Genomic DNA, 23,182 nt, shown 5'->3' with positions numbered 1-23,182 from the left:
GTCAATGTCATGTCTGGAAGAGACACAACACTGGCAGTGATAAGCACTGATATCAGGAGCTGTGTTAGTCGCACACAGGCAGAGGAAGAATGTGCAGCAGAACACTCAGGAAAAATATTGCTTAAAATCAAATGTGAACTATTTTCACACTCTTCTATTTCTAGCATCTGAAAAGCCAGGGTTTTTTTAAAAAATTATATACAGTCTCTGAGTCACTAAGGTTACAGACAAACTGTATACCAGTGAGTTAAGTGCAGTGCTTGGGCACTACAGGCATCTCTGACCTGAGGGCACTTACTAGAAGGTGATGCTGTATCTGTGAGGAGGAGAAATAATGCCTGGAACATGGGTGGGCAGACTCAGCCAGCAGCAGCACTTGTAACAACATCAGCAACCCTGTGGCGTGTTCCCTCCATGCTGTTTAATATGCGATGAACAAAGGTCTGGTTGGTGACCCAGCCCTCCCTGTATTCAGAGGCTGAAAACTGCCTCATTATTGTTCATTATGTAGTATTATTCTCATACACTCGCATTATCATAGCTTCCCCTGAGAGCCAGGATGCTACTGTGGGTTCTGCGCAGCAACGCTGGTTCCTCTACCTGAGCTAATTTGTTCATTGCTAACCTAGTGCCTCTGCAGGACGGAGAGCTGCTCCCTGTGTAAGGGAAGGTTCAAGCTATAGCTGCCGTGTGAGAAGTACAACAGCACATGTTGCCTATTTTTGACAGAGACCTGGTTTGGTGGCCTCACTGTGAGAACGTGTTACCTCATCGAGGGGAAATTCATTCTAAACTCAAGTAATGGTTGCAAGGGCATGCAAAGAAATCCTTTGTGGAGAGCAAGTGGAGGGTTGGGAGAGAGAAGCTGTACGCGAGAGTGGCAGCAAAAAGGGGGAAGTATAGCAGGGTTTTTAAAGGCATTCCAAAACTAAAAGGTAGTAATTAGTTTCTAGATAGCTTTGAGGTTAGAACATCCAAAATATTACCCGTTCTGCCTTCAAATTAAACAGAAAGGAGCCAGTTCTGTTTTGTGGCCAGTGCGGAGATCATTGCAGTTGCTGCAGCATTCTGAGTTGTCCAGCATCTGAGACCTTGTTGTATGATAGTGTAGTGTTAAGGTACATGGAAAGGAGGGAATGCCTCACTGCAATGAAGATACTGACAGAAAACAAAAATAAAAAGATGGCAGTGATTGTACGTCTTGCTTTACACGAGCTGGGAAGTGCTGATAGGCACTTTCAGTTCAGGGATGACTGGATACAGTTAGCCTGATATTAGGAAGGCATACAATCAAGAAAGAAGAGAATACAGTTTAAGTGTTGTAAATGAACATAGTGAAAAAAATACAATAAATATAAGGAAATGCTGAAAATGAGTACTAACAAAAAAAAAGTACCTGGATATAGGATAGAAAATTTAAAGAGATGGAGTAGGTAGGATGCTTAGAAATGGACTGGGTAAAACCCTTATAAATCAGTAGGAAAAATGAATTCTGCATTGACCCTCAAGACTCAGATTAGCTTAGAAAAGTCAGCATCTTTTCTGTCCCAAACTTCTGGGAGTCTGGGCATCAGGCCCATATAAAGAAGTGCCATCTCTTTGCTATGTTGGCCTTCTGCTGTCCTTCACAAGAAGCAAAGATGCTGGATGGCCCTCTGATAATTTTAAGAATGAGTGCAATATTTGGGAAGACATGTAATGTACCACAAGTGTATGTGGAGAAGAAGCTCAGAGATAACTGGAGCTCAGAATACAGCCCCTTGCTGCAAGGGCACCATCCCAAGTCTTTTGCAAGTAAGTTGCTACTTTTATTGCTGTTACTAACAAGTAAATGGCAAACTTCTTGTTTCCAGGGTTAGTCTATAGAGAAGAACATAGTCACATGAACTAAAGTAGCAAGGTAGACTGACACTTCCTACTAAAATAATTGCACAGGACTGCCAATCAATGAAGTCCAGGGATGGTACATAAACAGGTATAATTTGGGAATGTTCCGCAAACTATTTATTACTTATTTCGTTCTTGCTCCTACCTCTGTGCTTTCAAGAGTTTTTGACATAGCTATGACAAGTCATACTCATAATACAATTAGTGTGCCATTTTGTCTTCTGGAACATGGAGATATATTAGAGAGCTTGCTGATGGAAGCGTTCACAGAAGTGTGCAATCAGGAAAAAAAATTAGGTTGGAAGGGTCCTCTGGAGGTCTGTAGTCAAATTCCCTGCTCAAAGCAGGGCTGACTTCCAAGTTGGATTAGGTTACTCAGGGCCTTGTTCAATTAAGTTTTGAAAATCTCTAAGGACTGAGATGCCACAACCTGATCCAGCGCTTAACTCTCCCTGTGAAGACTATAGCAATAAGATGGCAATAGAAGTAGACTATGTAAGTGAACATAAGAATATTTAATTAGAATATATAGGTGAAGATCATAGCAATAGGAGCTTTCTAGATGGGTGATAAGGTAGAACAAAAGGATAGCAATATAATTACAGCAATAGCAGGCTTTTTCTGGCTTTGCCCATTGTCCTTTGTTGGCAACAGCAGTCTGACATAGCAGACTGGAGAAGAACCGTGTTTGGATTTCTTCATAGGTAGTTTTGATCACAGAGTCCCCAGGATTTTTATTATTTTTTTTCTGAAAAGTTTTCTTTGGGTCCTTAACTGACTGTTTCCCTTATTCAGCCTTCCTCATGTGGAAGCCTGCATTCCTTTCAGGTGGTACTGAGATGCAGGGCATGCCTAAACAGTGTAAGAGAAACGAACTGCTGTGGAGAGGTACCACCTCTAGTGCCAATCAGCACCATTGCTTCTCTTCCCATCCTAGTGAGCACAGGTCGCCAAGCTGCAGAACTCTGACGTGGAAAAGAGATGACACAAGAGCATCTTGGTAATACAGTGTCAGCCTTAAGAGCGAAGTAGAAAATAAATGGGTTTGGAAAGGAAGAAGCAGGGGGTGCTAAGCACAGCCTCTCTGGTGTCACTACTTGTTGCTAAAGTGTTTTTTAACCTGTCCCTCTAATGAATTTTGAAGGCCTGGGAGGCACACAGGGGATCAGTCACACAATGAAGCATCCGTCAGTGTCTTTTCTAGCAATGCAAGTGTGGCTGTGCTAGTGGCCAACAAGTCGTGCTTGCTCAGGCTGAGCCCCTACCCTGCAAATAACAACAGGGTCCTGCCCGGGGAAGGCAGCTTTGTGCGTGGGTGAAGCTGGAGTCAGAGGCTGCGTTCCGAGTGTGTAACTTGGGTTAACTCTGGGCTGAAAACAGCACTTCAGTATGGCAGTTCAGCTTCCCAGCACAAGGGACTTCATTACCCCTTGCATCCAGAGTCCAACCCTACATACATCCTTTCATGCCTGGACAAAAAGCCATGCTATCTGAAAGCTTCTTGGGTAGCAATGCTGTAAAAAAACCACTGTTCTATACACAGGTTTCTCACAGCTCCCAGTGCATCCTGGCTGCACATTGGAAAGTCATGGGATCTGGAAATGAGTTGTGTGAAGGTGTGCCAGTGTTCGTATGCCAAAGATCAACACAGACTTACAAACAAAACGTATGCAGACCATATACTTTAAAAATATATGTTGCCATATATAAGCTCTGCATCTCATGCATCCTCATCCATGTAGCAAGAGATGGATCCCAGTGACAGAACGGGGAACAGACGGAAGGATGCCCGAGCTTGGAGCGATGAGATGCTCTGTTTACTCTCCAGGAAAAAAACATGCTTTTAAATAGTTTGATTTTCCTTCCATTTAAAATGGAGTAAATCAGTTCAGGCCTTTGCTATACCTCTGCATCTTTAAGTAAGGTCCATTTAGTCATCTGCTATTGATTTAGATCAGATTAGACTTTATCCTGGTATATTTTGAGCATATTGATTGATATATGTGGAGGATACAGCAGCAGTACTACGTGCCCATCCCATGGCGTGGGGATTGTTAGCCCCGGTAATCCAAACCACATCAGAGCTGCCAGCAGCAATGGGGTTATCAGCATGACCCTCTGTTGGCGGTGGTTCACCTGCAGAGCTCAGCTGCCCTGCAGCACCCCAAAACCATCTGGGACTGAGCGCCTTTTTCCGCGTTTTGGCCAACCCAGGGCCATCCCTTCAGCCCTGGGCAGCCCAGGGCGGGTGCCAGCGGCTGACCGGGCCCAGCACCTCCTGAGGGCGCTTTGTGAGGGGGAAGGATTTGGTTTATTTCCTTTTGGCCCGTTTGATTTACGTTTTCATGGTAATGACAGGTTTTTCTTCCCTCCTATCCTAGAGCTTTTCACGTTCCGGCCGAGGAGGCGCCTCGCCGGGCCGTGCCGGGCCGGCCCGGGCCCGGGCGGCTGCTGCCCCCCGACGGCGGCCGCCGGGAAATGGCGCCCTGCCCGCGGCCGGCCGTGCCGCCCTTACATAACGCCCTTATGCAACCGGGCGGGCCGGGGGCGCTGCGCCGCCGTGTGCCCCCCGCCAGCCCCGCGGGAACGGGGCTCTTCGGCTCTGGGACCGAGCTGTTTCAAAAGTGAGAGGCCAGGCCAGGCCAGTCCTCGGCGTGCCGGCCGCCCGCGGGCCTAGGTGGGATGCAGGAGAGCAGGCCCTGTGGGGAGAAGGGGCTCCAGCCTTGGCCCTTCTGGCGGAGAGCCCGTCCCTGACGAGAGGGGCTGTACCGGCACACAGGGAGCCAGGGCAGACGCGGGGCAGGGCCACCTTGGCTCCAGGGGCACCCCCATCCTCCGGGATGGCCCTTGCTGAGGCTGGATGCAGCCCTGAAGCCATGGTCACCCGGCAGTGTGAGGTGCGCCCTTGGACAGGCCTGCTCCCAGGGCAACCTGCCGCTGCCGGCCCTGCCAGCAGGAGAGAGACACGTTTTATCTACGGCTTCGGCCTCCCTGGCTCCTGCTGCCCTCTCACAAGCACGGCCGTGGCCTCCCCACACACAGCAGGAGCTGCTGGGTGACACCTGGGCACCATGGCCGCATGCTGGGCCAGGGCAGCAGTGGCCCTGGCAGAAGGCTGTGGCCCCAGCTGGCTGGGCAAGGCGCCTCAGGGAGCACCCGCAAAGGTCAAATGGAGGGGAAGGGGTGAGGTGTGGGCACTTGCCTCCCCCTACGGAGTGCTCGCTGCGTGATTCGAAGCCCACCACTTCTTGTGCCCCGGGTTCTCCATCTGTGAAACGAAGGTGCTGATTAACTACCTCCTTAATTCCTTGTGTTTGCAGGATGCTCGGAGGTCCTGGGTGGAAGGAGGTGTGGCAAGCTCTCATGTGCTGTGCTCATAGCCTGTTGTTTCAGGCTGCAAATTTTCGTGCTTTACTTAGATAACCTCTGCATCTCAAAATTATATTTCAGTGCTTTTCCCTACAATATGAGTCTCTGTACTGATTCATTTTGAACTGGAAGCTTGCATATTTGTTTGCTTTTCAGACAATTCTATTACATTTCTGTATAACTCTCTCTATTCAGAATGCTACAGCCTTGGTTAATATTTGTCAAATGGAGCTCCGACTGTCTAAACCACTGGGACGAGTTTCATTTTATATGTCATCAGTAGGGGCAGAATGAGGAGCTTCATGCTTGGCCTATTTGCTGTAACACGGTCTCAGGGCCATTGCATCAGAGTCAAAACAAGGAGCAGCTTGTTTCCAAACAAGAAGCATGGGGGAAAGTCTTCTCTGCCTCCTTCCCTGTAAGGGAAAAGAAGGGAGGGGAAAGAGGGAGAAAGTTATCTTTAACAGATTCTAAAAATGCCTTTTCCCAAATATGCAGTCAGTCCCTTCAAAGGTCTCTTTGTTTATTTTCAGGAAGAAACCCAAGACAGCTGAAAACCAGAAGGCGTCTGAGGAGAATGAGATTACTCAGACGGGTGCACGCAGCGCCAAGCCGGGCCTTCGCTGCCTGAACCTTGAAGCTGTTCGGTCTCTGAGCCCGACCCTCATCCACTCACCACATTCACCAACAAACCTGCACGCACACACAGGGTCATCTGATTGTGAGTACACTAACACGCTGCTGGGTTGCGTTTGGGTTCTTGAAAACACACTGCTTGCTGCGGACCAGGTTTTCCAGTTGGATGCTCTTTCCATAATGGCACAAGCAGAACTTCCTCAGGGCTTACCTTTTCCCTTCTTTGGAAATTACCACTGAAACAGAGCATTTTGTGTTAAGGTCATGATAATACAATCTGCTAGAGGAAGCTAAGAGCATGTTATTGGGCTGGGTTGCTACTTCTTATGAATTAAAAAGGGAAGACCCCTCAAGCATATCTCTCCCCAACTAGAGCTGTAGTTATTCAGCTCCACGTAGTCACATGCTTCTAGTTACCCCAAGCATATCTACTGACTGGGGAGTTTCAGTCAGTGCTTTATTGCAATTGGAGAAAACAGGTGTCTGGCTCTGACACCCAGGATTGTAAAGGATTTCCACAAAGGAAAAGGGGAGTGTTTTGTAGAGAGTATCAGCCTGAGAGAGTCTGGAAAATCTTTGTGGACCTGTGTGGTTGTACCAGTTTATGGCCCTTTTTTAGAGTGCATTCACTTTCAGATTACTCAGCATGGGTTAATTGGTCTTTTTAAAATGTTCTTTTCCATTTTGCCAAAAAATACAAAAATAAGGGAAGGAATGATCAAAACTGGATTTTGGAAAGTCAGAACTTACCCTGTCAGCTCTTAAAAACATTGTCTCTTCACAGTGGTCGCTGCCTGGAAGTCTCTTGGACAGCAATATGCAGGGTGATGTGGACCTCATTATTCACTAGTTTTAGAATATATACTTTACCTCTTCTGTGGTGGTTTTAGCATGTTCTAAAATTTACAAGGGGAGGGAAATGAGAAGGAAAGATGATGACACCGGGTTTCAAGAGCTCAGAAGCCAACCAGACTTTGCAAAGGCCTATAAAAAAAATCAGGGCATGACAATAAAAAATCAGATTAAAAAGTATGTATATCCTTTTCTTTTTTTTAATTTAAAAATCCTGCCTCAGGGCCAAGCTTGGAAGCAGCAGGGTTGTAGGGATCATCACTATCAAAATCACTTTAGCTGCAATGCATTCCTGTTGGCTTCTGACTTTATTCATTATGAGCTTCTTCTAGAGATCATGATTTTAATAGAGCTGGTAAACATTGGGGAGACTTTCCTAAGTCTCACCTGGTGATTTGGGGAGAAGAAAGACATGTGAAACAACTGAGCAGCAGGCAGCATGCAGTTTAGTATATACAAGAATTCTCTTCAAATAAGAGATGTCAGGCTCTTTGTTAAAACTGGGGTACAGTTTTGTCTTGTTATGTTTTCTGAAAACAAAAAGCTTGTGAAAAGATGCAGAAAAAAAGAGAAGAACAACAAGGAAAAATAATCCTTATTTTCAAACAAAGAATCTTTTTATCCCATTCACAAAGATGAAAGAGTTCATTAGTAAATGGGATTTGAAACCTCACACTGATGTTTTTTGACAGTACAAATGGAAACCCATGAAAGCAACTTTAGGACAGAGGCCAGCAGGGATTGTAGGGAAGGAACTTGGAGAATGAACCCCTGCCTTTGCTTTCTGTGGCCAAGTTCAGGGGTGAGGAATATTGGCAGAGGGCAGTAGGGGGAGGTGGAGTCTGCAGCTCTTCACGCTCTACCTGTTCTGTGGACAAACAGACTTTAGGACCCCAAGGCTTTAAATGTTCCCAAATCCCCTTCCATTCCTACTAAATTCGCAATACCAATTATGAAAAAACTGCAAACCCAGGTTAGATGCTCCTTTCCCAGTGAAGTTGGGTTTTTTTCAGAAAAGAAGTTTAGTAATTATTTCAGCATTAATATTGTCCTGTCTCAGGAATTGTTGAAATTTAGTTCCCAAAATACAATTACATTCCTGCAAAAATTCAAAAAAATGGTAAGATGCCTTGTGGTGTCGATCTCTGTTAGTTGATTCCATGTGCTTTGAAGCCTGTGGAAAAACTCCCATTATTTATGATGGGTTATAACCTTTGTCAGGCTGTATTTGTTCAGGGCAGCATGCATATAATTAGCGTTTGGCATGCCTTTGCAAAGTAGCAATGCCAATTTCTCACATGAACTAAAAACAAGGCATGATGAATATTTACTGCATATTTACTATAGCTATTGCCTGTGTTATGTGGGGTTTTTTGTAATATTGCCTCAGTCCGTAGTGCTGGAATACATTCATTGACCCAAAAGATTAGTGTTTGTGGCTCCCAGCATTTAAAAATGGGCTTCCCTGTCCTTATAAACTCCTTCTCCTTACCTCTTGCCTCCCCTGCCTTTTGGACTGATTCTTTCCCCTCACCCTAAAATTCCCTCCTTTTTCCTTCTCTTCCCTTCCTCTCAGAGCTACATTGCCACATCCTTCATCTTCTCAACTTTTGGACCTGTGGTGATACTTTACTTCTTTGAGCCAGCAACACTACCTGTCCTTCTCTCTACCTTCTAGAGGCTACAGCATTGCTTCTCTTCCCTTCCCCAGACCTCCATACTGCCTCTGCCCCCACAACTAAGGAGATTATATTTCATTTTCAAAGGACATTCTTCATTCTGGTGGGGAATTCTCTAGCAGATGGTAAATAATTTAAAAATACTAAACAGCTAGGATTAGACAGGAAGTTTGAGAGGAATTTTTGTTGAAAATACCAGAAACACCCAGAAAGAGTCAGCATCGTAGTATCAATTATTGGTATCAATTATCAATTATTGGAAAAATTCAAAGACCTTTGAGATCATCAGCTCCAACCATTAACCCAGGACTGCCAAGTCCATCACTAAACCATGTCCCTAAGCAGTACACCTGTGTGTTTTTTAAACACCCCCCAAGGATGGTGATTCCACCACCTCCCTGGGCAGCCTGTTCCAGTGCTTGACCACCCTTTCTGTGAAGAAATGTTTCCTAATATCCCATCTAAACCTCCCCTAGCATAGCTTGAGGCTGCTTCCTCTTGTCCTGTCACTTCTTATCTGGGAGAAGAGACTGACACCCACCTGCCTACAGCCTCCTTTCAGGTAGCTGTAGAGACCCATAAGGTCCCCCTGAGTCTTCTCCTCTCCAGACTAAACAACCCCAGTTCCCTCAGTCACTCCTCATAAGAAAATTTTCACTGACCATTTTGAATTCAGTCACTAGTGCTTGGCAGAAAACAACACCACATATTTATTATGAGAAATATTCAAAAGCCAATCTACTTCAAAAAATCAGGGTGCTTTTGGAACGATTCAGATCAAAATACTTTTTCCAGGCATAGGAAATAAAAACTCTATGATAGCCATCTGCTCCTCAACTGTAAAAGGCAGAGGTGAAAAAAAAGATTAAGCAATAGTCTGAATGCCTGTCCTAGTGAAACAAGTAGTTCACAAAAAACTCTAGGTATAAAGTCATATGTGATGCACAACTTAATTTAGGGCTTAATTCTATAGTGTAGTACGTTTTGCATGCTGTTTGTGGTGCCACTTATTCCCAGTGAAATTGCATTACTTCTGACTGTTGTAGGACTGGGTCTTAGTTTTCTGAATTTGAACATTATAGTTCCAGCTGAGACGAATCCTTGAGGCAAAATCCAGAACCTAGGATACGTTGTGTCCAGTTCCCATCTCTTTCAACCTTGGGAAATGCTAGCTCATGCCATGCAATTGGAGAAACAAGAGGAAGAGGTGCTTCCTGAGGTAACTGTTTTCATGTAGGGCTTTGGCAGATAAAAAGTACCGCTTTGAATGATTTTGGAATTAAGTCATAGAGTGAGCTGACAGAGCTCCAAATGAGTTATACCTCTAGCTACTCAGCTGTCACTAACAGTTGTGGCTGCTTACCCAGAAGAAAGGTGTTTGTGCAAAAAGCTACAAGGACAAGCATGGAGACATAGTTTCTGGAAGAGTTACAAAGAAGCAAAGCAAAGCATGTGACGTTGGCGCTATTTTCAGTTTTCCACATACTTTCTTGCTTAGGCATAAAGAATGCATGAAGTTGGTAGGGTCCTAGTTTGAAGGCTGATCTGCCTCAGGTAAAGCTTCTAAAGACTTTGCTGAGAGGGAAGGAAGTCATCAGGACTTGGCTGTATTTAAACTGATTTGGTCTGTATAGGCCACTTTAGGAGCCCTTCAGAAAGCGTCTATAACTATATATGTTTTGCACATGCCAACAGATAAGATCATTTTGGCAGAAACTTTCAGAGTTCTCAGAGATACAATCAGACAAAAACTTCATTCAAGCTCTGATGTATGCATCTTTAACAGATGTGTCCAAACTCAAAGGAATCCCACGGGAACAGTGCAACTGAATCTCTTTGTCTCTATTGATAGTTAAAAGAGTTATTCTTAGACAGTGGATGGTCCATCTGTGAAGGAATTTGTTCCAGACAAGGGAAAAGCAACATCTTTGCAAAGAGTTTCCGTGGCACTGGGAGGCAGGTTGGACAATCATTGGGAAAACTGCTGAGGTGATTTTTATGATTTTAGAGAACACCAAATTCTTGCAGAGACCTGAGATTCTGGTAGGGAATGAAAGTTGAGAAGGAAAGTGAGGCATGGATAATTTTTGAAAAATGCATGAAACAATCATTGGCAAGACATTGAGATGGGGGAGGACTTACTAAAGTTCTGTTTTAGCAAGCCTTCGTGGAGTTTTTGTGCATTAAAGAGAACACACTTGATAAACACTGTCGGTAATGGACCACATCTGAACGCTTTGTCCATACGTGCTCAAGTGACATGGCTGATTTGGTCCAATTCCAGCATTTTTTAGCTTTCACAGGATGGGGACTTAGAGGCAGTCTGTTTCTTTTTCTCCTGATTTTTGTAGCTTGATAGTCTTGCAGCATAATGGGGAAAGGCAGAGAGAGAACCTCACAAGGTTCCTGAACTCCACAGAGCATTGAGCGTGGATGCGGAAACTCGGTTTTCATTTTCTTGAGCATCTAGAGGGACCCACCATTCCCTTCCCATGAATCGACAAATTTGATTTGCCTAGGGCTAATATAGAGGCTAGATGGATCTGAAGCTGGTTTGGCCTCAGCTTTATATTTTAGGTTTCCTGTGTTTCTCTTTGAGGTTCTGTGGCAGGAAGAGAATGGTTACATGCCTTTATGGTCTTCCCTCTGCCTCTGGAAATCTGTGGCTATGATTCCCTAGGGACTGCTCTGGAGCTTTCAAATGATCTCCACTCTCAGAGGGGAGGAGGGGGGCCCTGATTCTACCAGCTTCCTTCTTTTCTGAGGCTGGCAGTGTGTCAGTAGTAATTTGTCTGTATTTTTGCTGATCTATATATGGTGTGTGTTAGCTAATGCTGAATATTTTTAGGTTGTTTTAGGTGACCTAAGAGATTATGTATGTTTAGATATCTCTTTTAGATGATATAATAATAATAATAATGATACAGGCTTTTCTGTAGCAAGCTAAACAGAAAGCAAGGACATTCGTAGTTCTCAAACACTGCTGTCATGACACTTAATTATACTTTTGGCTTGCAGAACATTTGAAATTTTGTTTAGTAAATGCTTCTCTTTTTGACAGTCGTAAGTGGTTTCTATGTCCGGTAGGTTTGTGTTTCTGTTTGTAAGATTATCAAAGAATTATCAGCCAGGAATGAATTGTGTTTTCACTGAAGCAGATACAGGTTGCTTGAATTGCATGGAGACAGGAGTACAGGTCTATAAAACTGTAAGCTGAGCTCACCCTGCCTCTGTTGAAAAAGCCATCACAAGACACTGAAGAATTGGTAGTATAAAATGTACTACCGATAGGAGCTGGTCTCTATATTCCTAATCAGTACACTAAGTGAGTTTTGTCAGGTTGGTCTCTCGGGCTTTTCTTCTCATGAGAAATGACTAATAGCATATGGTACTTCAGTTGTGAAGTCAGTGAGTATGTTTTCAGAAGTGACTGTGTGACTTTGGAGCTTAAGTTTCACTGATGCATAAATCACATTTATAACACATAGATGCTTTTGAAAATTTGTCTAATTATCGTAAATGTTGATTCTCTTATTTGATGACCCTGTAATACTGGCTTCATGCTAGATTGTCAGTTCTTGTGGTATTCAATACTTGTCTTACTGTTCTCCATTTAGAGAACTTTTCAGTGATAACATGCTTAATTTCAGCTTTGGTTTAAAACAGCCTTTTTTTCATGATTTCAGGGGAGAACCTGAAGATATGTCCCCAGTGTATCTATTCTTTCTAAGTACCAGGGAGGAGGATAAGAAGTCTTACTGCTTTGTACAATTCCATAGCTTCCATTCTTAAGAATTTTGAGTGACTGAGTTGATAATACTGTGGTATTTGTGTTTGTAAGTCATGCTGCAGCCACTGAGACATACTGTAACTGTCCAGTAAGGTATCTGCAGTCTGTTTCTGAATTTACCTGTTCTTGTTTTCAGTCTGCCCCCACAGATTTTTTTTATTACCATTCTTTAAGTTATGAGTCTTCTAGTAAATCCTTCCTTTATACATTGGAAGAGTGGTGCAACTGCTTCACTCATGAAGTGAATGGCTGATGAATATTATACAACTATCTGCCACTGTTCAATGTATTAAGATGTTCTAGTACTCTTGTTGTTTGGGGGTTTTTTTGTTTGGTTGTGGGGTTTTTCTAGTAACAGTCTCCAGAACAGTGCTTTCCCCTTCTCCCCCTTGAGCTGGCTTACCTTTTTCCATCATCCTCCATTCTGAACATTAAAGCAATAATGTCAATTCCACTGCAGAATTTCTGTAACCTCTTCGATTACCTTTGCTGCTTTCATAGTTCAGTAGTGTAGCTAACCCACTGAGTCTACTACTTGCCTATTTAATCTATCAATCCACAAAATCTACAGCACTTCTTAGGTACAGGTCATTGCCCTGTAAGCTTTCTCTATCTGATGTGTTTAAATAATGTTTTATTACAGTATTTGTCTTTATACCTTCAGTAGTTTTTTTCTTCAAATTTCCTCTTCACCCTACCTAATCTTTGTTTTACATCTAGCCTGCCAGTTTATGCTCAGTTCTATTAGTGTCACTTGGGCATGATTTCTGTGTTTGGAAGGATACATTTTCAGCTTTAATGAACTCTTATACCTTGTTATTTAACCATTGTAGCATTTTCTACTTCCTCTTTTTCTGTTGTTGTTGTCCTTGGATATGGATATGGATTGTAGTAAGGTATTATTAAGGCCATCTTCCTGCTGATCTTATGGATTTTAATTCCTTATCTTTTCCTTTCAGACTCCTTCTGACTAACTTCCTCTACCTTTTTTTCTCCTTTTGTTGTTCCTCCTGAAGTTGCACATACCAAAACTGCCACTTTGTATGATCTGCTTGAAGGATGTCAAACATAATCATGCCAATCGTTGTTATTTCGTGTCTTAAACGCACATGCTACTGCTGTCATCTTCTCTGTCCTAATTAGATGAGAAGACTAAACCAAATGTACAGTTTCCCTATTACGGTCTGCAGAGGGACAGTTCATGTAGCAGAGTAAAACATAAAAGGTTTTCCAGTGTTTGACAGGTGACTCTTAATTGAAGGAAACGAAAGCAGCTACATCTCCTTTTGTCCTACTGTGTGTTGTTAAAACCCTGGGTAACTGAGTGCTTACATCTCTCTGTGTTAGTCCTTTGCTTGCTATAGGGAGACACCTTCCAAGCTTTGAGAAACATTGACTGGTGCATCAGTTGCCTGGTTTGTTGCAACTATGCAGCTCCTAAGTTAAGATGAAAAAATAGAGGTGATTACCTTCTGTTTCTTTTCACCACTGTCATCTGTCTAACATCGGAGCTTTTTGCTCTTTTCATCTAAGCTTCCATAGTCACTTTCTCCTCTTTGTCTTGTTTACTTATCACAGAATAGCCATATAGTCTTTGTGCTGTGATCCCACGCAATAACTTTAGAAGAAGGTAGGGCCAGAGCAGTATTCGAGTGAGAAAACCAAAACAATTCTTGTATTGTTCTCAGCTGAACAAAGAGAGCTCTTTCATTCAGAACATTTTTTAAGTGAAGCCTTAACATGGTACTGGGAGAGAACCTGAAACATAAAACCAAGGTACTGCTTAATACCACCTACTAGTGTTTATAAAGTGTGCTAGGGGATGTTGTGGGAGAAAATCATTGTATTTCCACAATAAATGTGGTGTTTGATCTACTCCATAGGTGAAAGTCAGTTGGAAGCCATCAGAGTGGCACTGGACTTCATTTGCATCAGGGTATTTGCCTCGCAGCCTGGTGCACAGCAGGCCACAGTGATTGTTCTGGTTGGCACTGTGCATTTAGGTTCCCAGGGATGCCAATTATTATTGTTTCTAGAGGGAATGCCATTGTGCCATCTTTTCATTTATATTTTCTGTGACTGTTTTCATTGCCCATGGAGTCATTTACAAGGCTAAAATAACATGAGATCTAGTCTTATGTATCTACCACTCAGGAACTGGAATACAAAGAGAATTCAAGATCTCTGGTTATTATGTCAGCACAAATAACTCCTCAAGGAATTGACTGCGCCTATCAAAAAAGGATAAACAAATCCTAGAACCCCTACTCATCCCAGCTTTGTTGCAGTAAACACTGAAAGGATCTCTGCCCGGCTGGGATGCGCAATATATACTCTGTATCAATCTGTGACATGTGGTGAAATGCTGCTTCTTGAAAGCTCACAAGAGAGAAGTAGTATAAATTAAGAGTAATCTCAAAACAGCTATTTTTGAGTTCTTACCCAGTGAAAATGTAAGTGTAGCAATATTGTGCATCTATTAGAAATCTTGAAAGGCTCTTTATAACTAGATGATAGGAGTGATAACGTGTAATTTATTGATGTTACACAGATAGAGAAAAAAACCACAGAGTAGCAATTTTTGTGTGAAAAGGGCTATGATAGAGGAAATAAAAACAGAGCAAGGGACTTCTCCCCACAGCTTCATGCCTGTGGGGGCAACAAAAATACTTTGTGCTTTGATCCTATGCTGTGTTTCAAAACAGGACATATTCCCTGTATTCAAAAGTAAAACTCCTAGATGCTATCTCTAATGTTTTTGGCTGAGTGGAAGGTAGAATGTGCCTGAAGGCAGACCTAAGTAATAACTCTCATGCACTGTATTAGTATCACCTGTTGGTGTTTGTATGCTTGTGTATACATGTAATGCCAGGGCCTTTTCCCTGGGCAGGGGACACACAAACCAAACATTGGAACTGGCAATATCCATTTAATGCTACAGATCCAACTGATGACATCAAGCCATCCATGAATGCTGTTTTCTTGTTTATTGCCTTCATTTATTAGTTCGAAGCATTCTGCCATGCTCTTCCTATCAAAACTAAGTAGGTGATTTTGGAAATAAGTCTGCTCCCAGGGATTACAGAGGTCTCAGTGAGGACAGAAATTTTCCCTGTGGCCTTCAGCGTCATAGACATGAGCATGTGCTGTTTCCCACTGATATTCAAATCTGAATTATAAGCAGGCCTGAACACTCATCCCATAAACTCAAAATAAAGAAACTACAGTCCAAAACAGTATGAATATCTAAGTTGAAATATTCACCAAAGCACCCAGTTGTACTAGTTAACAATTACCCTTTCACTAATTGATGATAAAGATAAATGGAAAAAATAAGCAAATAAAATCTAGCATTTTCATGTGTTAGCTTTCCTCTACTCAGGGCTGAGACAGAGCCACTGGGAGAGAAAAGAATCTTTTTCCCAGCCTTGAGGACTGGCATTTACATATTTCTTGTCCCTTCCTCGTTTCTCCTATCAACCAGTAATTCTATGACCAGAACAAAAAAAGGTCTTTCTCTGGAAACATGGGCAGTATAAGCAGTGCTCTTCCACAGGCGACTGTCCCGCTAAAGTCAACCATCTGACTGCACCCTTTTCCTAACAGACTGCTACAAACACTCCCTGTAAAGAAGTCTGGCTTGAATAGAAACCTTCTAAACAGGTAATTATCTTAAGAGGTTTTAATCTATATTTTCCTTTTAACCAAAGCCCACAGGCTTTCAGGCTTACTGTATTTAACCACACTCAAACTGATAAGCTTTTCCTCCTTGTCTTTCTGCCTGGGGGAAAAAACCTAACAATGCAGGGCAAATGGGAAAGAGTTCATGGAATAGTAATTGTCTCTTTTGGAGACATGTTTTAATATATTTGCACCTATTATCCTTCTAATTCGTTCCTCCTCCAGACTCATCTCCCGCTTACAACCCCAGCCCCTTCTCCTCCCTGAACAATGCTTCTGAGAGAAGATGTGTTTATACAGTCCACCACAGTGAGATGAGGGAAAGCAATCCTTGTTCACTTTCCTTACAGATATTCAGTCTGGAATACACTGTTAGTATTTAATGAAAAACTCTTAAAGCAGGTGAAGGTATTCTTAATGACTACAGAAAGCTTTCAATCAGGACCATAGAACAGCAAAATAAATCACCTTGTTTGCCTACATTTTCCAAGAAGTTTATTCTTTTTCTTCCAACAAGTGTCCCCCTTATCTTTTTTTCAGTGGGGAGTGTTCACACCGTAATCTCATCTCCTCCCTGTTCAATGGCTCTCTTCTGCAGGTCCCCTAGTGCAGCATGCTCTCTGAGTAATGGCACCTGGCACTATGCAGGAAAACTAGCAAAAGATGCACCTAGATTTTTTTAAAGAACAGAACTGCCTTAAACTTATATCCAGTTAAAACAGTTGGGCCAGCTGCTGGGGCTGGGCAGGTTAAGGCGTGAGCTCTCTGGGAAGAACCCAGCGTCGTTGGTACAGTTTTCATGTAGAACATGAAAATGTTCCCTACTGAAGAAGGGAGCACAGCCTCCTTTCTTCTCCTAGGAAATGGTGCCATCATGTGGCTACATTGTTTTTTCTGTTTCCAGTTACAAGAGGGCAATTGTACGGTTTTCTCCCTTTATGTTGTTTTTTTTTAAAAAAAAAAAAAAAAAAAAGTGCATTAAAATGCTATTTGGTCATCCTATCTTTTGGTAATGTAAATAGGTTATAGCTGGGCGGGGCACAGGAATTCACGTGCTTGTTAATGATATGGCCAGGCTGTTGAAATCCTCATTGATGCAGCTGTGATGACAGCTTTGGTGGTTCTTCTGTTAATGTAGTATGTGTTGCTTGGAGGTATTGTAGATCCCTACAGGAGCAGCATCCTCCATCAGTGTAATCCGTGTGTGCTAGGGATGCCTGATGGCATGGCGGTAGCAGCAGAGGGTCTGCAGACAAGGGCTGGGAGAGGAACTGAGAGAAACAGAGTGTGTGTATCTGTGTGCCAGTGTTTACATTGGAGGTATATTGGACTGGACCCCAAATATGTGCTTGGGAATAGAAATGGCTTTAGAGCATACCCTATTTACTCTGAAGTATCTTTGGAGTTCCTAAAACAGCAAGAATAGAAACTGGAGTGAAAGTGGGAAAAGTAAATACCCTGGGTAAAAATGGAGCATTTCTTTAACTTTAAAATAGCTGAATGTGCTGTAACACTTCAAAGCCCTTGGTCACCAGAACTAGTTGGAGCTAGTTTTACCTGTTGTTTTACACTTGTAAGTAGGATGCTTACCATAAAGAGGTAATAAGGAATTAAGGCACTAGAGTTAGTGTAAGAGGCAAGCTTTGTTTTTGTGAGCCTGGAGAACAACATTTGAAAAGACCTACGGAGTTAATTCTTCATCTTTCTGTAGCATTCTTTATGCAAGGAATGCAAAACAATTTGTCAAGATTAAGGTGGGCAGCCCTTCTGCAGAATTGAATGTGTGATGCTGTCCTTGTTCTGCATGTGAAGCAAACTGAGGCACAGACATTGCCCCTGCAGATTGTAGAGCAAATAGGATTAGTGCTGATGGGCTCCTGCCGCAGCCTTTCAGGGGAAGCATAGGAAGGTGATTCCCTGTCTGCTCCCCAAGCGTGAAGGCTGAAATAGAGGCTTTTAGGCTTGACATTGGGGATTTATGCCCACTGGATATAGAAGCAGTTTTACGTATAAAACACCTATGGTTTGGTCGTCAGTTTTATGTAAAATGAATATCTCCTCATTAGGTACATGCCAAAAAGGACAGGGCAATTAACTGAATAAATTGTCCATAGGAAATTTGCTGAACATTCTCTACTCTGCAGAAAAAGCCTGTCTCCTGCACAAAGTTTAAGCAAACTCTTTCTTATTAGCCATCTACTCGATATGTTTGCTCCTTGGAGAATAAGGTTGTGTTTGTCTGTGCATGCATTCCTGTCTTTCAAATAAATGTAGTTATTAGACTATGAAATTTAGAGAAGTTTGACAGCTTTCAGAAAGCAGTGATTCTTTCTTCCATAGAGTATTTTACTGACACATTAATAGATGTTGTGCTGGTAAAAATACAGTACTTCCTGTTAAATGTAGACTGCTACATATTTTGATTCTAACAACAATCTGGTAGGGTTAGGGCAATTCATGTAGTGTCATCTGGTGTTTGTTTTGGATAGATATTATAGAAGGAGATACTGATTTTCAAGATGTTCAAGCAGATGATTGGGTGAAAACTCCAGCAAACCTTTAAAGCAACAGAAAGCAAGGGCTGCTCCTGGTCAGATCTCCTGCTGAGGATACAAATGTTCTTCTGTGTTCCTGAAACTCCATACAAGCTTCTCCTCTTGCAGGCCCCTGTTCAGAATAAGGCCAAATATTCAGGAGAATCATCTGAGCAGGATTGGCTAAAGCAGCCTCTCTAGTATCATTGAGATATACCGAGAAGTCAGCTACTACCAAGTTTGAATTGTCAGAGTTTGAATTCAAGTCACTTCCTTGAGTGGAAAAAATGTTGCTCTTCTAAATTTGGTCCCAGAGAGTTGGAACCTGATGCAGGACTAATTTTGTGTATGGAAACCCTAGAGAGGTAGGAATTTTTGCTCTGTTAATCCAGTTTTATTTTAGAGTAACTAACTTGAGAACAACAGAAAATAAAACTTCATTACTGGGGATAAGTCAGGTCACCGGAGCTGAAAAAAGCACCCATGGTTATGGTGCTAAGTTTGGAACAGGAGACACTAATCTATGGAAATGAGAAAACTTCCTATGGAAATTGTGGGGCTATAGTAGCTGTCATATATTGTGATGGAAATGCTGTATTGCCACTGAACTGTCGTGTTTATGCAAGAGCTGAGGTTTCCACTCCAAATTAAGGGTTCTTTACTGAGACATGCCTTTCTTAAGGCTAATCTGTAGAGTTTTGTTTTGATAACAGGGCTTTGGTTGGTTGGTTTTATTTATTCTGTAAGGTCTTTAAAGAATATCATATATAAAGTGTCTAAGGCAACTGTTTCATTCACCTTTACTCAGAGTACTTTATCTGCTTTAGGGCACTGCATTTTAAGTGAAAGAAGGGCAAACTGGATAGAAGACAGAAGAAGATAAGAATGAGGAGAGTGCATATAACCAATGAGGTTGATTGGGAGACCTGAGTTTGTATTTTCTAGATGAGAAGGTCTAAAGAAGAAAAGTGAGGCGCCTTCCAGTATATGAGAGAGTGCTATAAAGAGGAAAGTGGTCAATAGTTCTCTGTGTCTGCTGTAGGAAAGGATGAGTAATTGGTTTCAAAGTTAAATAGTAGGAAAACTTTCTTGTTATATAGTAGACAGTGTGTCTGGGGAGGGAGTGGAAATCCCCCACATTGGGATTTTTTTTTTTTTTTTTCAAAAATGTTAGACACATTTCTGAAGAGATAGTGTAGGTGAACTGTTCCCACCATGAGGAAAAGGAGTAGACTAGGTGGCTGTCTGAAGAACCTAATGCATCTTTTTGATACAGCCAGGAGGCTGTGGTCATCCAACACTTGGTGTGAAGACTAAGGATTAGAGATTTCCAAAACTACATGTAGTAGAGGAAGAGTGTAAGTAGTAGATGATGATGCTTGTCTCCGGCAGCAACAGGTTTCTTAGGTTTGTGGCACTCCCAGAAACTAGTGGCTGGATCACAGATGCACAGCTCCAGGGGATTACAGATGCACAGCTCCAGGAGCAGGAAGAAAGCCTACCAATCCCAACTTCCACATCTTTGTCTTAGCCCAGGGTGTTCTCCCACCTGGGGAGGCATTTGTCATTTTCATGATAAGAATATAAAGATACCATATTTATACAAGATAGAATGCCTCCAACTTTTCTACTGTCTCTTAAAGTGTGTATTCTTCTCAATGCAAGGCCTGAGAAGCTTGTCAGGAAGGCAAGCTAGGCAACAATATCAAGCTAGTTCTAGGTAATCTTGTCTAAGTATCAGTGAGATGGATTGCCAAACAATTTTCTAAATACTGCTGCAGAAATTTGAGGCAAAAACTCAGTCTGTATCTGTCTCAGCAAGCCTACTAAATCTCAGGGGTACAAGGCAATTATTCTCTTTGCCCCATAAGCATAAAAGCGAGATAGAGCCTTTGGGGTTCATTCTGCTAGTTATTCCTCTGAAAGACCACACAGTAAGTTTCCAAAAAGAGCTTGGATTCCAGCGTCCTAGGCGGTTTTGCTTCAGGTGAAGGCTATGCACTGAGCTACTACTGAGTTACAGTAGCTGTGGTGGTTTCATCAACACTGTGTTTCTAGAAATGGTAGTCATTAGTGTACCATGAGCTTTGAGATACTGTCATTTTAAAGGACACTAGAGAAAATAAAATTTTGTGATATCTTTCAGTTATGAGCGTTAACGCTGTAAGCATTGGCTTTGCAGAAAGGGACATCTAGTGGCTGTACAAAAAAACCCCTTCCTAAACAGATTTTAAAATGGACAACATAGACATTTGTATGTGGCCTGCAGTCTTCAGTATTCCATACATCTTTGTAGCTCTACTACATCATGTATTTGCTGGGATCATTTTTTGTGGTTTTGGCAAACAAAAAAGTCACCTTTGCGGGCCATACGTTTCTAGCTTTAGGTAGGTTTATGTATGGTAGCTTTCACAAACAGAAAACTGCTTGATGTACCTACTGCTGCACTTCCACATTTTCTGTAGCATCTTCCAGCAGTCCACACTGCCCGCTGTTTCCTTCTGCCATTGCCTTCCCCTTTGGTACTGTACTTGGAGAGGTTGTCATTGTTATTGTCATGGTAAAATCTACTTTCTTGTGAATGCCCATAGCATAAAAGTCAGCGGGAGAGGTGGATGAGATTCAAGGAAACACTAATCTAAGCACTCAGTCATGTATTACACAACAAAAGTTTTTTCCTTTCCCATCCACGTTGTGCTCCTTCTTACTAGTTGAGGATGAATTCCATGCATGTTTCTGTGAATAGCGCGACAGTTTAATCGGTACATTTGCATATGGGCAAACCGAGCTTTTTTCAAAGTTGCACAGTAATATGTTTCACCTTTATGCCATGCCAGCTTCAAATTGCATCCCAGGAGGATTGCAAATGTGCATAATCTGTGCAATTGTCTGGGCTTTTTTTTTTCTTTTCTTTTTTTCCTGCTTTTTTTCTTCCACTCCCCCTGCCCCCCCCCCCCTTTTTTTTTTTTGAACTGGCAAACGCCTATTCATTGCCCATCTGGGTAAGAATGGCCTTTGCATTTTCACACCCATTCTTTCCTATATGGTTTGTGAATACCCCTCCAATCAGAACTTGCTTCACAGAAAGGGGACAAAACCATTTTACTGGAGTTTCTCAGAATAAGTCCATTGGGATCTCTACATCATGTTTACTGGACAAAAAAAAAAAAAAAAAAGGGTTGGGGGGAGGCACTTAACAAAGACCACTTGAATTTCACAGAAAGGTTCCCACTGTCTCGAGTTTAAAAGAGTGGCAGGCCTGAGAAGAGCCCGAGACAGCAGTCTTTTTCCTGAGCCAGGCATTCTGTGCAGTGACGAGTAGGTGAGTGTGCGCGTGTGTAACTGGGTCTTGTGAAGAACTGACACACTTTCTGGCTTGTCCAAGGTCTAGTAGTCTTTGTCAGAATGTGGCATTTACTTTAGAATCAAACCTGCATTGGCAAGTCCACCTTTTATGGGGAACATCGCCTTTGGACTTCCAGCTTAGAACAACATACAGTAAGAAGCAACCACAAAACTTGGATCTGGGCAGTTTCCTGCAGAGAGGGAGAGTTGCTGCATGGGACAGTGGGTTTTGCTGCAGACCAATCTCTGGAATTCGTTGAAGCTGCTTTTTTATACTGCTGTGGGTTGTGTAGACACTATTGCAAATTATTTGGTTGCCTGTACTTTGGATAGGTATGGTTTTCAGTGTTGAACATCAAGGAGGGTGGCCTAGAAGAAACATCCTCAAAATCTGTATTAGCTTTTTTACCTTTTGTTATGTGTCTGTTCCATCCACCCCACTTGTTTTATCCTTCAGGAGAAGTTTCAGTCATTTCTCAGTTGAGTAAGTGGTAGATGTTACAATTTCATTTGAAGTAGTAAAGAAATGAGGAGAGGATTTTTTTAAGGGATACCAACATCAACCAAAACATACTCCGTGCCTTATATGAAGGGGCTCAATTGACTTTCAGACCAGTTCCTACACCACAAGGTGCATCCTCCATCAGTTCCTGTAGGAGAGCTATTCATATTACTCGCATAAATGCATACAAACCTCTTTTCTTTATCCTTGATTAACCCCACCTGGCTGTTTTCATCAAGTTAGCTAATGCCAGGTATGTTGTGGATACACAGCTCTTGCTTCCCGCAGGCAAGACCTGAGAAAGGCTACTGAAACTTCCATGAACCTTGCCCTTCCTCCTTTCTGTATGTGATTTATGGGTAAGTGGCAGAATTCATTTTCCCAAAAAGTCACCCAGTCTCATGGTACATATCACACCTTTCTGGAAGGGAGTTGTCCTGAGGATGCATTTTTCAGAGTTCCACTCACAACATCCATTTTAGCTGCTAAGGTACATAGGAACGAAACACATTTCTTTGCACCTGCCCAAGTCAAGGGACCTGTCCATAGCGTCTCTGTTACGTGTGGAATATTCCACCTTGTGCATGTGCAAGGCAGGATTTTGGTTTACTGAGTTAGGCTGCTGCATATTTCTTATTATCAAATGCCTCATTTGACAAAGCAGAGCATAAACTAAAGTCATTCCCTTTTCCAGAAGCACATCTTAAAGACATGTTTGTGTGAAAAGGGAGCCCTAGGGTCAAACCGAGGAAAGATTTCTAGCATACTGATAGTCAGCTACTCAAAGTGTAAGAGACTGTGCCGGTGAGACCCACCATCGCCACAGCAGATGTGTTGTCTCAACATTGCTATGGCAGGAAACTCATGCCATCACCACAGTGAATGATCTATACATTGTTAAGGCAGG

At 42.5% G+C, this 23,182-nt stretch overlaps 1 protein-coding gene across 9 annotated transcripts in view; it reads left to right on the top strand.

Annotated features, from left to right (window-relative positions):
- The window catches only part of ZBTB20 (zinc finger and BTB domain containing 20), a 519,455-nt gene that overhangs the window by 455,446 nt on the left and 40,827 nt on the right, over nt 1–23,182 (top strand). For all 9 annotated transcript variants that reach the window (XM_055809034.1, XM_055809033.1, XM_055809032.1 and 6 more), the window contains one exon: nt 5,790–5,977. The gene's annotated coding sequence lies outside the window, so the exon portion shown is untranslated. The remainder of the gene's footprint in view (nt 1–5,789; nt 5,978–23,182) is intronic.

This window comes from Falco peregrinus, chromosome 6, assembly GCF_023634155.1.
Source record: "Falco peregrinus isolate bFalPer1 chromosome 6, bFalPer1.pri, whole genome shotgun sequence".
NCBI lineage: Eukaryota > Metazoa > Chordata > Aves > Falconiformes > Falconidae > Falco > Falco peregrinus.
The sequence above is the reverse complement of the archived record's forward strand: the minus strand, read 5'-3'. Positions and strand labels throughout refer to the sequence as shown.